This window comes from Salvelinus namaycush, chromosome 32, assembly GCF_016432855.1.
Source record: "Salvelinus namaycush isolate Seneca chromosome 32, SaNama_1.0, whole genome shotgun sequence".
NCBI classification, from domain to species: domain Eukaryota; kingdom Metazoa; phylum Chordata; class Actinopteri; order Salmoniformes; family Salmonidae; genus Salvelinus; species Salvelinus namaycush.
The window spans coordinates 1,133,257-1,146,311 of NC_052338.1; positions in this window are offsets into that span (position 1 = coordinate 1,133,257).

Sequence of the window (13,055 nt, forward strand, 5' to 3'; positions counted from 1 at the left end):
TTTGGAGTGTGACTGTTTGAGGTTGTGGACAGGTGTCTTTTATACTGATAACAAGTTCAAACAGGTGCCATTAATACAGGTAACGAGTGGAGGACAGAGGAGCCTCTTAAAGAAGAAGTTACAGGTCTGTGAGAGCCAGAAATCTTGCTTGTTTGTAGGTGACCAAATACTTATTTTCCACCATAATTTGCAAATAAATTAATTAAAAATCCTACAATGTGATTTTCTGGATTTTTTTTTCTAATTTTGTCTGTCATAGTTACAGGCCTCTCTCATCTTTTTAAGTGGGAGAACTTGCACAATTGGTGGCTGACTAAATACTTTTTTGCCCCACTGTATTGGACACATCATTGCGCACATGTTGTCACACATCATTACACAGGCAAACAGACAGTAGCTTAGTGGTAAAATCGAACTCAATTGATCTAAGATGGCATTGCAGGGGATAGCAGATGTTTTATTCATTTTTTATTTTATTTTTCATTTTTTATGCTGATTTCATTTTTTTTTTACATAATGTCTCCACTATCATTTCCTATGACCAAAAGCAGCTTCTGGAGGTCAGAACAGCGATCACTAACCACGATTTGGATGACAATTTCTACTTCAACTAGTCGGCACGGACCAGGCCCTAATCCCCGGTTCTCAAAAAAGGAAGTGACGGCGCAGAGGCAAAAGAGCAGGCCTCCTGACTAAATCTCAATGGTGTGCAAATAAACCGCCTCTACCCTCCGTTCTGTTTGCGAACATACATCCACTAGAGAACAAACTGGACGAACTCTGTTCAAAACTATCTTATCAACAGGACCTGAAGAACTGTAATATTCCATGTTTCACGGAGTCGTGGCTGAACAAGGATATGGATAATATACATATTGCTGGCTTTTCCATGCATCGTCAAGACTTCTTGGCAGCCTTGGTTAAGATGAGGGGTGAGGGGTGTGTCTTTGTTAACAACAGCTGGTGTGCGATTTCTAATATTAAGGAGGTCTCGAGTTTTTGCTCACCTGAGTTAGAATAACTCATGATAAGCTGCAGACCATACTATTTACCAAGGGAGTTTTCATCTATAATTTTCATAGATGCTGGCGCTAAGGCCGCACTCAACGAGCTGTATAGGGCCATAGGCAAACAAGAAAATGTGCACCCAGAGTCAATGCTTGTTGTGGCCGGTGATTTTAATGCAGAGAAACTAAAATACGATTTACCCAATTTTTTCCCCAGGATGTCACCCTGTGCAACTAAGCACAAACAGAAGCACATGCAAGGCTCTCCCTCGCCGTCCCTTTGGCAAATCTGACCATAACTCTATCCTCCTGATTCCTGCTTTCTCAAACAGGAAGAAAAAATTACGAAAGTGGTCCGATGAAGCGGTTTCTAAGCTACAGGACTGTTTCACTAGCACTGGAATATGTTCTGGGATTCATCCGATAACAATGAGGAGTTTACCACATCAGTCACCGGCTTCATTACCAAGTGCATCAACGTAGCCCCCACAGTGACCATGCGTACATATCCCAACCAGAAGCCATGGATTACAAGCAACATCCGCACTGAGATAAAGGCTGGAGTTGCCGGTTTCAAGGAGCGGGACGCTAACCCGGACACTTATAAGAAATCCCGCTACAACCTCCGACGAGCCATCAAACAGGCATACCTTCAATACAGGACTAAGATCGAACCCTACTACGCCGGTTCTGATTCTCGTCAAATGAACCAGGGCTTGCAAACTATAATGGATTACAAAGGAAAACCAGGCTGCGAACTGCCCAGTGACACAAGCTTACCAGACGAGCTAAATGCCTTCTATGCTCGCTTCAAGGCAAGTAACACTGAACCATCCATGAGAGCACCAACTGTTCCGGATGACTGTGTTAGCTCGTTCTCCATAGCCGATGTTAGTAAGACCTTTATACAGGTTAACATTCACAAGGCCGCGGGGCCAGACAGATTACCAAGACCCGTACTTTGCACATGCACCTACCAACTGGCAAGTGTCTTCACTGACATTTGTTACCTCTCCCTGATACTGTCTGTAATATCTCCATATGTCAAGCAGACCACCATAGTCCCGTTTCCCAAGAACGTGAAGGTAATCTGTCTAAATGACTATCGCCCCGTAGCACTCACATCTGTAGCCATGAAATGCTTTGAAAGGCTGGTCATGGCTCACATCAACATCATCATCCCAGACACCCTGGACACATTCCAATTCGCATACCGCCCCACCAGATACACAGCTGACGCAATCTCTATTGCACTCCATACTGCTCTCTCCCACCTGGACAGGAGGAACACCTGTAGTGTATGTGAGAATGCTTTTCATCAACTACAGCTCAGCGTTCAACACCATAGTGCCCTCCAAGCTCAACTGAACACCTCCCTCTGCAACTGGGTCCTGGACTTCCTGACGGGCCGTCCTCAAGTGGTGAGCATAGGCATATCATATCCACCATGCTGACCCTCTACATGGGGGCCCCTCAGGGGTGCGTGCTTAGTCCCCTCCTGCACTCCCTGTTCACTCAGGTTCCGTGGATGCCATGGTGCCATATGGCAGCCTTGGTTGTTTACTCCTGCTAATTTAATCTTTAATTGTTTAATTGTTTTTCTATGTAAACATTTTACTTAAACTTTAATTTTATGGTAGCTTATCAAGTCTACATAGTAAATATCTTGAAATCCTATAAGGAAAATGCTCAACTGGATGATTAAACAGACGTCTTCATCAAACTGCTCAGCAAGTTTTCAAAAGATGCGGACACCCATTACTTTCGACATCAAGGATTTCCTCAAAGCTCACAGTATACTTCGCCAGAGAAGATGCCGGAGAGGGTAGAGAGCAAGTCGTAACTCCCGGTATATTCAAACTATTGTTGGAAATAGACCCTCCCGAGTGCTCCCAAACTTTAAATAATGCACTCCCACATCAGACAAACGCGCAAAACTTAATTGACATATAGACCATTGTAAACCAGCAAGATCCCAGTTTGTGCACCGGTTTGTGTCAAGAACTGCAACGCTGCTGGGTTTTTCATGCTCAACAGTTTCCTGTGTGTATCAAGAATGGTCCACCACCCAAAGGACATCCAGCCAACTTGTCACAACTGTGGGAAGTATTGGAAGCATGGGCCAGCATCCCTGTGGAATGCTTTCGACATCTTGTAGAGTCCATGCCCTGATAAATTGAGGCTGTTTGGAGGGCAAAAAAGCTGTGTGGGGGGGGCTAGAAGCAACCTTGTCCATTAACAAAGTTGACATCGCTGCAATTTCTGAATCCTGGTTTTCCCCGAATTACCCGGAGGAAGCGCTCGGAGTAGATGGCTACTCCCACTACTCTAAGTGTCGGACCAATCGCAGTGGAGAGGCATGTCTCTGTACATTAGAGATAGCATCCCATCCCGCAAGCTGTCATATATCCCTGTCCCAGAATATTTGGAGTGCCTGTGGTTTTGGGTGAGACCTTGCCACCGGCCTCGCCCCCTCTCTATTGCCATATGTACTGTTTACATCCCCCCTCAGTTTCCTCACCAAAATGCATTAAGAGACCATCTTATAACATCATCAGACCTATTAAAAATGGAGTATCCTAACTATGGTCTTGTCACACTAGGAGACTTTAATAGATTTTACACAAACACTGTCTATCAAGGAAATGGGCTAACCCAAGTTGTGCAAGATGGTACCAGAGGTGAGGCAATACTGGACCTAATCATTACAAACATGACACAATTGTACCATAAACCAACCATCCTACCACCCATTGTCCTCAGTGATCACCAGGCAGTCCTATGGTCTCATAAACAAGAGCCAAAAAAAAACAGAAGCGAGAGTGTTGCCCAATCAGACAATCAAACCTGAACAGTTTTGGAAAGTGGATCACAACCAAGCAGTACACAACATCCATGATGCAACATCCAAGACTCCTGCCTTCTATAGCACTTCTATAGCACATCTATAGCACACGAGAATTTGCCAGTGTAACTATCACTTTCTCTGTCCTAGCGGTGAAAATGTACCCTACTGACAGACCTTGGATGACAGCTGATATCAAGAACCTGATCACTCGTTGTCAAAAGGAATATGGGCTTGGAAAGATTCTACAGGAACAAAGTTCAGAAAGCCATCCGTCATGCAAAACAGACATTTTATTCTAACCAGATTGCTCATCTTAAAAAAGAAAAAAGAAAACAGTGGCACAGACAGGTGCAAACCATGTCTGGAATGAAAAAGGCCCCTCTGAAATCCATATTCCTAGCTATGATCAGAACAATAAAGTTGGAATAGCAAATGAAATTAACAACTGGTTTTCTCAGGTCAGCCAATCACTGGACACAACAATCCTCCCAGCCTCGAACCCTGGAAGGTGTATGACATGTTGCATGTGATCAAAACCAACAAATCCCGCGGTGTGCCACAGCGGATCCTACGAGAATTTGCCTGCAAGTTGAGTCAGCCCATCTGTGACATCCTCAATACTTAATTCCAGCAAGGTGAATTCCCCTCCCAGTGGAAAGAAGCCATCGTCGTGCCCATCCCCAAGACCCACCCTCCGTAAATTCGACCAACTACGGCCAATATCCCTGACACCACAACTATCAAAAGTTGCTGAGAGCTTCACTGCCACCTGGATGAAGGAAGACATTACGCGCAACATAGACCGCAGACAGTTTGGAAGCAGACCAGAAAGATCATATACCCCTGCACTTGTTAGCCTCCTGGACTGTTTATACAAGCAATCAGACATCCTCTGCACCATAACCATCCTAATCACCACTGACTTCTACAAGGCCTTTGACAAAATTGACCACATTATCGCCATTGAACACCTAATACAACTGGGTGTCACACCTGCCCTCACAGCATGGCTCTGCACTTTTGCGACCGGCCGCAAACAATAGGTACGCTACCGATGACAGCCTCTCAGACTGGCAGGAGCTGACGGGAGGTGTGGCTAAATTAACTCTTCTGGGTCCTCTATTCTTCCTTGCGGTCATAGACAGTGCAGCCCAGGATGTCGTCAATAGGGGGAAATATGTTGACGATCTAAATCTGGTCCACACGTGTACAACAAGAAACATCAGTACACCACAGCAGGCCCTGAACAACTTCGACACGTGGTATCATGCAAGCAGAATGTCACTGAACCCTGCCAAGTGAAAGGTCCATATCAGTGACCGTCACAAGAAATCCACCTGTCCCATGCCCTCTCCAGATCGAGGGCTAGGATCTCAAAGTGTGTGGCCCAAAAGGAAATAAGCTTTTAAGCTTTATTGTGTTATCCTTGATGATTTTCTTAAATTGTATGTGGATGTGTCACCTGCTGGAGCGCCCTTACGTATGTATTTTTAAAAAAATGGTCTACGAAATTTGATCAATCAATTAGTGTGAAGATTTTAGGGGTAATGGTACAGAAGGACTTACAATGTGAAGAGCAGGTTGCTACCAAGAGCAACAGAAAGCGTTTTCTCCTTTGCCGCCTTAAAAGTTTCCATGTGCCACAGGAAGAACTGGTGAGCATTTACACCGGCTACATATTCCCTACCCTGGAGTATGCTGCTACCGCCGCTTGGAACAGCTCACTGACCCAGGCCCAGTCTATTCAGAAGAGAGCATGCCACACCATTCTAGGAGCATACTCCAGTTATACTGAGGCACTTCAGACCCTGTCCCTAACCCGGCTTCAAGAAAGACAAACACAACTCTGCATGACTTCTCTGTCAGCCTCCTAAAACATACTTTCAGAGACTGGCTACCCCCTGATCGAATCACAGTGACAGCCAGGAACACCCGCAGCCAAAACCAACTGACTATACCAAAGTCTAGAACTGAATGGTACATGAGGTCACCAATCCCATATTTCTGTTATTGATTAATGAGTCACTTTAATACTGCAGGATATTATGGATAAATAAACATGAGTGTAATAAATAAAACATCCACGACTATAGGAAAGAGGTCAGATACCCGGCAGTGTGGTGCCAGGACAACAAAAGACAAAGGAGCTGATCGTGGACTACAGGAAATGGAGGGCTGAGCACACCCCATCCACATCGACGGGGCTGTAGTGGATCGGGTTGAGCGCTTCAAGTTCCTCGGTGTCCATATCACTAAGGAATTAACATAGTCCACACACACCAACAGTCTTGAAGAAGACACGACAATGCCACAAAAAAGATTTGGCATGGGCACTCAGATCCTCAAAAAGTTCTACAGGTGCACCATTGAGAGCATCTTGGCTGCATCATCACACTACAGAGGATAGTGCGTATGGTCTTGTACATCACTTGGGCTGGGCTCCCTGCCATCCAGGACCTCTATACCAGGCGGTGTCAGAGGAAGGCCTTAAAAATTATCAAATATTCCAGCCACCCAAGTCATAGACTGTTCTCTCTGCTACCGCATGGCAAGCGGTACCGATGCACCAAGTCTGGAACCAACAGGACAATGAACAGCTTCTACGCCCAAGACATGAGACTGATAAATAGTTAACCAAATAGCTACCCGGACTATCTGCATTGACCCTTTTTTGCACTAACTCTTTTGACTCATCACATACATTGCTGCTACTGTGTGAAAGTGTTCAGACCCCTTGACTTTTTCCACATTGTGTTGTGTTACAGCATGAATTGAAATGTATTAAATTGAGATTTTGTGTCACTGGCCTATACACAATACCCCATAATTTGAAAGTGTAATTCTGTTTTTAGAATTTTTTACAAATTAATATAACATTTAAAGCTGAAATATCATGAGTCAATAAGTATTCAACCGTTTCATTTAAGTTCTGGAGTAAAAATGTGCTTAACAAGTCACCTAATATGTTGCAATAATAGTTTTTTAACATAATATTTTTAAATGACTACCTCATCTCTGTACCCCACACATACAAGGTCCCTCAGTCGAGCAGTGAATTTCCAACACAGATTCAACCCCAAAGACCAGGGAGGTTTTCCAATGTCTCGCAAAGGGCACCTATTGGTAGATGGACAAATTTTTTATAAAAAAGCAGACATGGAATATCCCTTTGAGCATGGTAAAGTTATTGATTACACTTTGGATGGTGTATCAATACACCCAGTCACTACAAAGATACAGTCGTCCTTCCTAACTCCAGTTCCCGTAGAGGAAGGAAACCACTCAGGGATTTCACCATGAGGCCAATGGTGACTTTAAAACAGGAACAGAGTTTAATGGCTGTGATAGGAGAAAACTGAGGATGGATCAACAACATTGTAATTACTCCGAAATACTAACCTAAATGACAGAGTGAAAAGAGGGAAGCTTGTATAGAATAAAAATATTCCAAAACGTGCATCCTGTTTGCAATAAGGCACTAAAGTATAATTGCAAAAAATGTATTAAAGAAATTAACTGTATGTCTAAATAATAAAGCATCATGTTTGGGCAAGTCCAACACCACTGAGTACCATTCTTCATATTTTCAAGCTGGTGGTGGCTGTATAATGTCATCGGCAATGACTAGGGAGTTTTTTAGAATAAAAAGAAACTGGATAGAGCTAAACACAGGCACCTGGTTTGGTTTGCGTTCTAACAGACTCTAGAAGACAAATTCACCTTTCAGCAGGACAATAACCTAAAACCCAAGGCCAAATATACATTGGAATTGCTTACCAAGACTACATTGAATGTTCCTGAGTGGCCTAGTTACAGTTTTGACTTAAATCATCTTGAAAATGTATGGTAAGACTTGAAAATGGCTGTCTAGCAATGGTGAACAACTTCAGAGTTTGAATTATTTTTATATTGTACAATCCAGGTGTGCAAAGCTCTTAGAGACTTACCCAGAAAGACTCACAGCTGTAATCATTACCATAGGTGATTCTAAACTCAGCAAAAAAAGAAATGTCCCTTTTTCAGGACCCTGTCTTTCAAAGATAATTCGTAAAAATCCAAATAACTTCACAGATCTTCATTGTAAAGGGTTTTAACACTGTTTCCCATGCTTGTTCAATGAACCATAAACAATTAATGAACATGCACCTGTGGAACGGTCATTAAGACACTAACAGCTTACAGACGGTAGGCAATTAAGGTCACAGTTATGAAAACGTAGGACACTAAAGAGGCCTTTCTACTGACTCTGAAAAACACCAAAAGAAAGATGCCCAGGGTCCCTGCTCATCTGCGTGAACGTGCCTTATGCATGCTGCAAGGAGGCATGAGCCCTGCAGATGTGGCCAGGGCAATAAATTGCAATGTCAGTACTGTGAGACGCCTAAGACACGCTACAGGGAGACAGGACAGACAGCTGATCGTCCTCGCAGTGGCAGACCATGTGTAACAACACCTGCAGAGGATCGGTACATCCGAACATTACACCTACTGGACAGGTAAAGGATGGCAACAACAACTGCCCGAGTTACACCAGGAACGCACAATCCCTCCATCAATGCTCAGACTGTCCGCAATACGCTGAGAGAAGCTGGACTGAGGGCTTGTAGGCCTGTTGTAAGGCAGGTCCTCACCAGACATCACTGGCAACAACGTCGCCTATGGGCACAAGCCCACCGTCGCTGGACCAGACAGGACTGGCAAAAAGTGCTCTTCACTGACGAGTCGCGGTTTTGTCTCACCAGGGGTGATGGTCGGATTCGCGTTTATCGTCGAAGGAATGAGCGTTACACCAAGGCTTGTACTCTGGAGCGGGATCGATTTGGAGGTGGAGGGTCCGTAATAGTCTGGGGCGGTGTGTCACAGCATCATCGAACTGAGCTTGTTGTCATTGCAGGCAATCTCAATGCTGTGCGTTACAGGGAAGACATCCTCCTCCCTCGTGTGGTACCCGTCCTGCAGGCTCATCCTGACATGACCCTCCAGCATGACAATGCCACCAGCCATACTGCTCGGTCTGTGCGTGATTTCCTGCAAGACAGGAATGTCAGTGTTCTGCCATGGCCAGCGAAGAGCCCAGATCTCAATCCCATTGAGCACGTCTGGGACCTGTTGGATCGGATGATGAGAGCTAGGGCCATCCCCCACAGAAATGTCCAGGAACTCGCAGGTGCCTTGGTGGAAGAGTGGGGTAACATCTCACAGCAAGAACTGGCAAATCTGGTGCAGTCCATGAGGAGGAGATGCAGTGCAGTACTTAATGCAGCTGGTGGCCACACCAGATACTGGCTGTTACTTTTGATTTTGACCCCGCCTTTGTTCAGGGACACATTATTCCATTTCTGTTAGTCACATGTCTGTGGAACTTGTTCAGTTTATGTCTCAGTTGTTGAATCTTGTTATGTTCATACAAATATTTACACGTTAAGTTTGCTGAAAATAAACACAGTTGACAGTGAGAGGGCGTTTCTTTTTTTGCTGAGTATAATATGTTTCAACTCAGGGGTGTGAATATTTATGATAATGAGATATTTTTGTATTTACTTCTCAATACATTTCTAAAAACATGTTTTCACTTTGTCATTATGGGGTATGGTGTGTGTAGATGGGTGAGAGAGAGAAAAATGAATCTATTCCATTTTGAATTGAGGCTGTAACATGACAAAATGTGGAATAAGTCAAGGAGAATGAATACTTTCTGAAGGCGCTGTATATATACATATCTACCTCAATTACCTGGTACCCCTGCACATCGACTCAGTACTGGTAGCCTGTGTATATAGCCAAGTTATCGTTACTCATTGTGTATTTATTCCCTATTTTATTTTTCTCTCTTTGCATTGTTGGGAAGGGCCCATAAGTAAGCATTTCAATGTTAGTCTAGACCTGTTGTTTACAAAACATGTGACAAATAAAATGTGATTTCAAATGATTTCTATATGATTGAAATTGCCCATATAGGCCCATGTTTATCTCTTAAGTCAACTCGGTTTTCATTTGAAGCATAATTTTATACTTCACTCATTTGTAACACATCTAAATACTTTGGCAACTTTTTATTTGTAGTCACCTTCGTTCGGAAGTTAGACAGCCTAAATATCTTGATTCTATGTTTAGCGGAGATCATCTGTGAATAAAGTGATGCAGAAGGGTAAAATATAACGATACACTTTGGCTGCTCTACAAGTGGTCTGAATCACTCGTAGATGTGCAAAGTTTTTTTAGAGCCATCTTACTAACGAAGGCTCTGGGAAACACCTTGGCTACTAAAGATACATCATAAAATGGTTCTAATGGCGATCTTAACGCTACGAAGGCTCTGGGAAACTAGGCCCTGTTCAATGCATTGAAAATCCAGATGGCAAAAAAGAAGATTACAGAATCCAGATCTTTCTGATCCCAATTTTTTGGGGTTTATGGACCCAGGGGATTCATTCCTTTTAGTATGACCCCTGACCAAGAGAGGTGGGTGTAGTTGGACAGGGAGTAACTACGCACTACCGTAAAACCAGTCAGAGTTTGATTAATTTGTCCCCCTCACAAGAAAGATCTACCCACCCTCTTCTACCCCTAACCGACAACTGCCATAACAGTGGCAGTGTTGAGCCTCCATTGCCACTATGGGTCTGTGTTTATAAGAGAGGCTTGAAGGTGAACCTTAGTTTGGACCGACAATTATAAACATTTCCGAGAGCACCTGACAAAGTCCGCTTCCGCATATGACTTACCACTGTCCACCTTGGTTTCAATTCAAAAGGTCTTATTTTCAATGGTCGTGGCACATCACCTTGTTCCCAACAATTAACAATTAATTATCTTATCAAGAAGGAACGTTATATAATTAGGTTATAGGAAGGACACTTCATGTACACTTCATGTAGCTGATAAATGTAATTCAAATTATTTCATTTCCCAGATTACCAGTTCATGACAGGTAATATTTATATTTCCTAATCTGTTTTCCTCCTGTTAGATAACTAACATTAAGTATTTAATATGTTAGCTTACATGCTTACATGAGAAGCTTTGCCTATCTGAATCCAGGGCCTTTTCTCAATTTGTCCTCTCGCCTCCTTTTGAAAAGTTTAAAGGTAATCGAGGAGGCGGCAGGGAGAGGGAACGTGGACGAAAATCCGCTTGTATGAAACGAGACTCTCCTTCACTTGACCGCCATCAGGCAAATGACGTGATGTGGATCCCAATCAAGTTAATTGTGCAAGACAGTTCAAAGATAAAATGACAAGTATTTTCTTTTACCTAGTAGCCTAGTAAGTCATTGCTGTTTGAGCTGTCTGATTGCTCAGTACTTGTGACTGTCGTTGTGGACTTAGATTAGTTTCAGGCCAATTTGTGTAATAGGCCTTGGTAACTGTTAGTTTAGCCTAGTCAATCATTGCTGTTTGAGCTGTCTGATTGCTCAGTACTTGTGACTGTCGTTGTGGACTTAGATTAGTTTCAGGCCAATTTGTAGTAACTGTTTGATGTTTTAAGAGGGAGTGGCTTTACCTGTCTTCCCTGACTATTTAAGGAGCCTTACTTGGCTCCAGTCTTAGTTTGTCATTTATCATTTGGAAGGGGATCAACTCTTACAAGAGCAGCAAGTATATTTTTTGATTTAATAAGTATCTATTGGTGTTGTCTTGCTAGTGCAATTGAATTTAGGTGCTTTCTTTGACCTCGTATCCAAGTTAATCATTGCGGTTTGAACTGTCTGATTGCTCAGTACTTGTGACTGTCGTGGTGGACTCAGTGTCAGGCCTATTTGTGTAACAGTCTTGCTAAATTGTGGGCGTGTTGTATTGTAGAGAGTTTTTTCACTTCTGCCAGGCAATCAGCAATCAGTGCTGGGAGGTAGTGCTAGTACTGCGTCCACTGTTTTTTCATTGGCAGCATTGTCAAGCGGTGGTGTTGTTACCAAAATGAAGACTGACACTGAAAAAAATACGTTCTGCAGAGTTGTTCTACCGAGTTCTTTGAAGAAGGAAAGAGAGAAAGGCTCCACACCACTCTCACTTGTGTATCTTACTTAGTTATTTTCTGATGATCTCATTTTGCTCTTTGTAGCTTTTGCAAGTATGTCTGTGTTTCCCATCCCAGTTTGCTCCTCTGCCTGTAGGTTTTACAGAAGCTCCAGTGGCTGCAACCCTTCTAATTTAGTGTACCCTGCAAGCACAACCCATGTCGAGTTCCTGGTGTCCGGCAGTGTTCTGAACTGCTGATCTGCGGTCAATAAGGCTGAGTTCACACTTCAGTCCCTACACTTTTTGGCCCTGATTGAGACATGTATTTTCCCAAAGAACACTGCTACTCCAGCTGCTTTCTCGTCATCTGACTATGTGTTCTCTCACAGTCTTAACATTGTTGTCATCTATCGCTCACCAGGTGCCCTTGGTGAGTTCCTCAATGAGATTGACACCAAGTTAATTTCCTGACGACGGCGTGTACTGGGTGGCTTTAACCTCCCGACGCCTGTCTTCAATTCATTTCTTTCCACTTCTTTTCTCTTTTGACCTCACCCTATCCCAGTCACCTCCCACTCACAAGGCAGGCAATACGCTTGACCTCATCTTCACTAGAGGCTGTATGCCTACTAATCTCACTGCAACCACCCTCCGTGTTTCTGATCACTACTTTGTTTTACGATCTTCCCCTCCCGTTCCGTGGCTGACTGACTCACTGCGTGCTAACAGAACAGGGCTTCGGGCAACTGAGCGGGGAAAAAACAAAACTTCCGGAGGACCTATCACCCTTCCACTCCCTCCTCTCTACCTTCTCTTCCTCTATATCCGTGGCTACAGCCACTGTCTATCACTCTAAATGTCAAGCTTCCTGGGAAACTCTTCTCCACTTTCTCCTCCCTCCTTAGTCCTCCTCCTCCTCTCTTCCCTCTCTGCCTGATGAATTTGTCAACCACTTTTGAAAAATGGTTGACGACATCTGTTCCTCTTTCACTCAGCCTGCTGAGTCCAATGGTCCCACTCACACAGAATTACCATATGCCTTGACCTCTTTCTCCCTCTCTCTCCAGATTAAATCCTGTGACTAATGATTTCTGGTCGCCCGACAACCTGCCCACTTGTACCCCTCCTCCCTTCTCCAGACCATCTCTGGAGATCTTCTCCCATTCCTCACTTCCCTTATCAACTCATCCATGACCACTGGCTGTGTCCCCTCTGACTTCAAGATGGCCAGAGTTGCTCTCC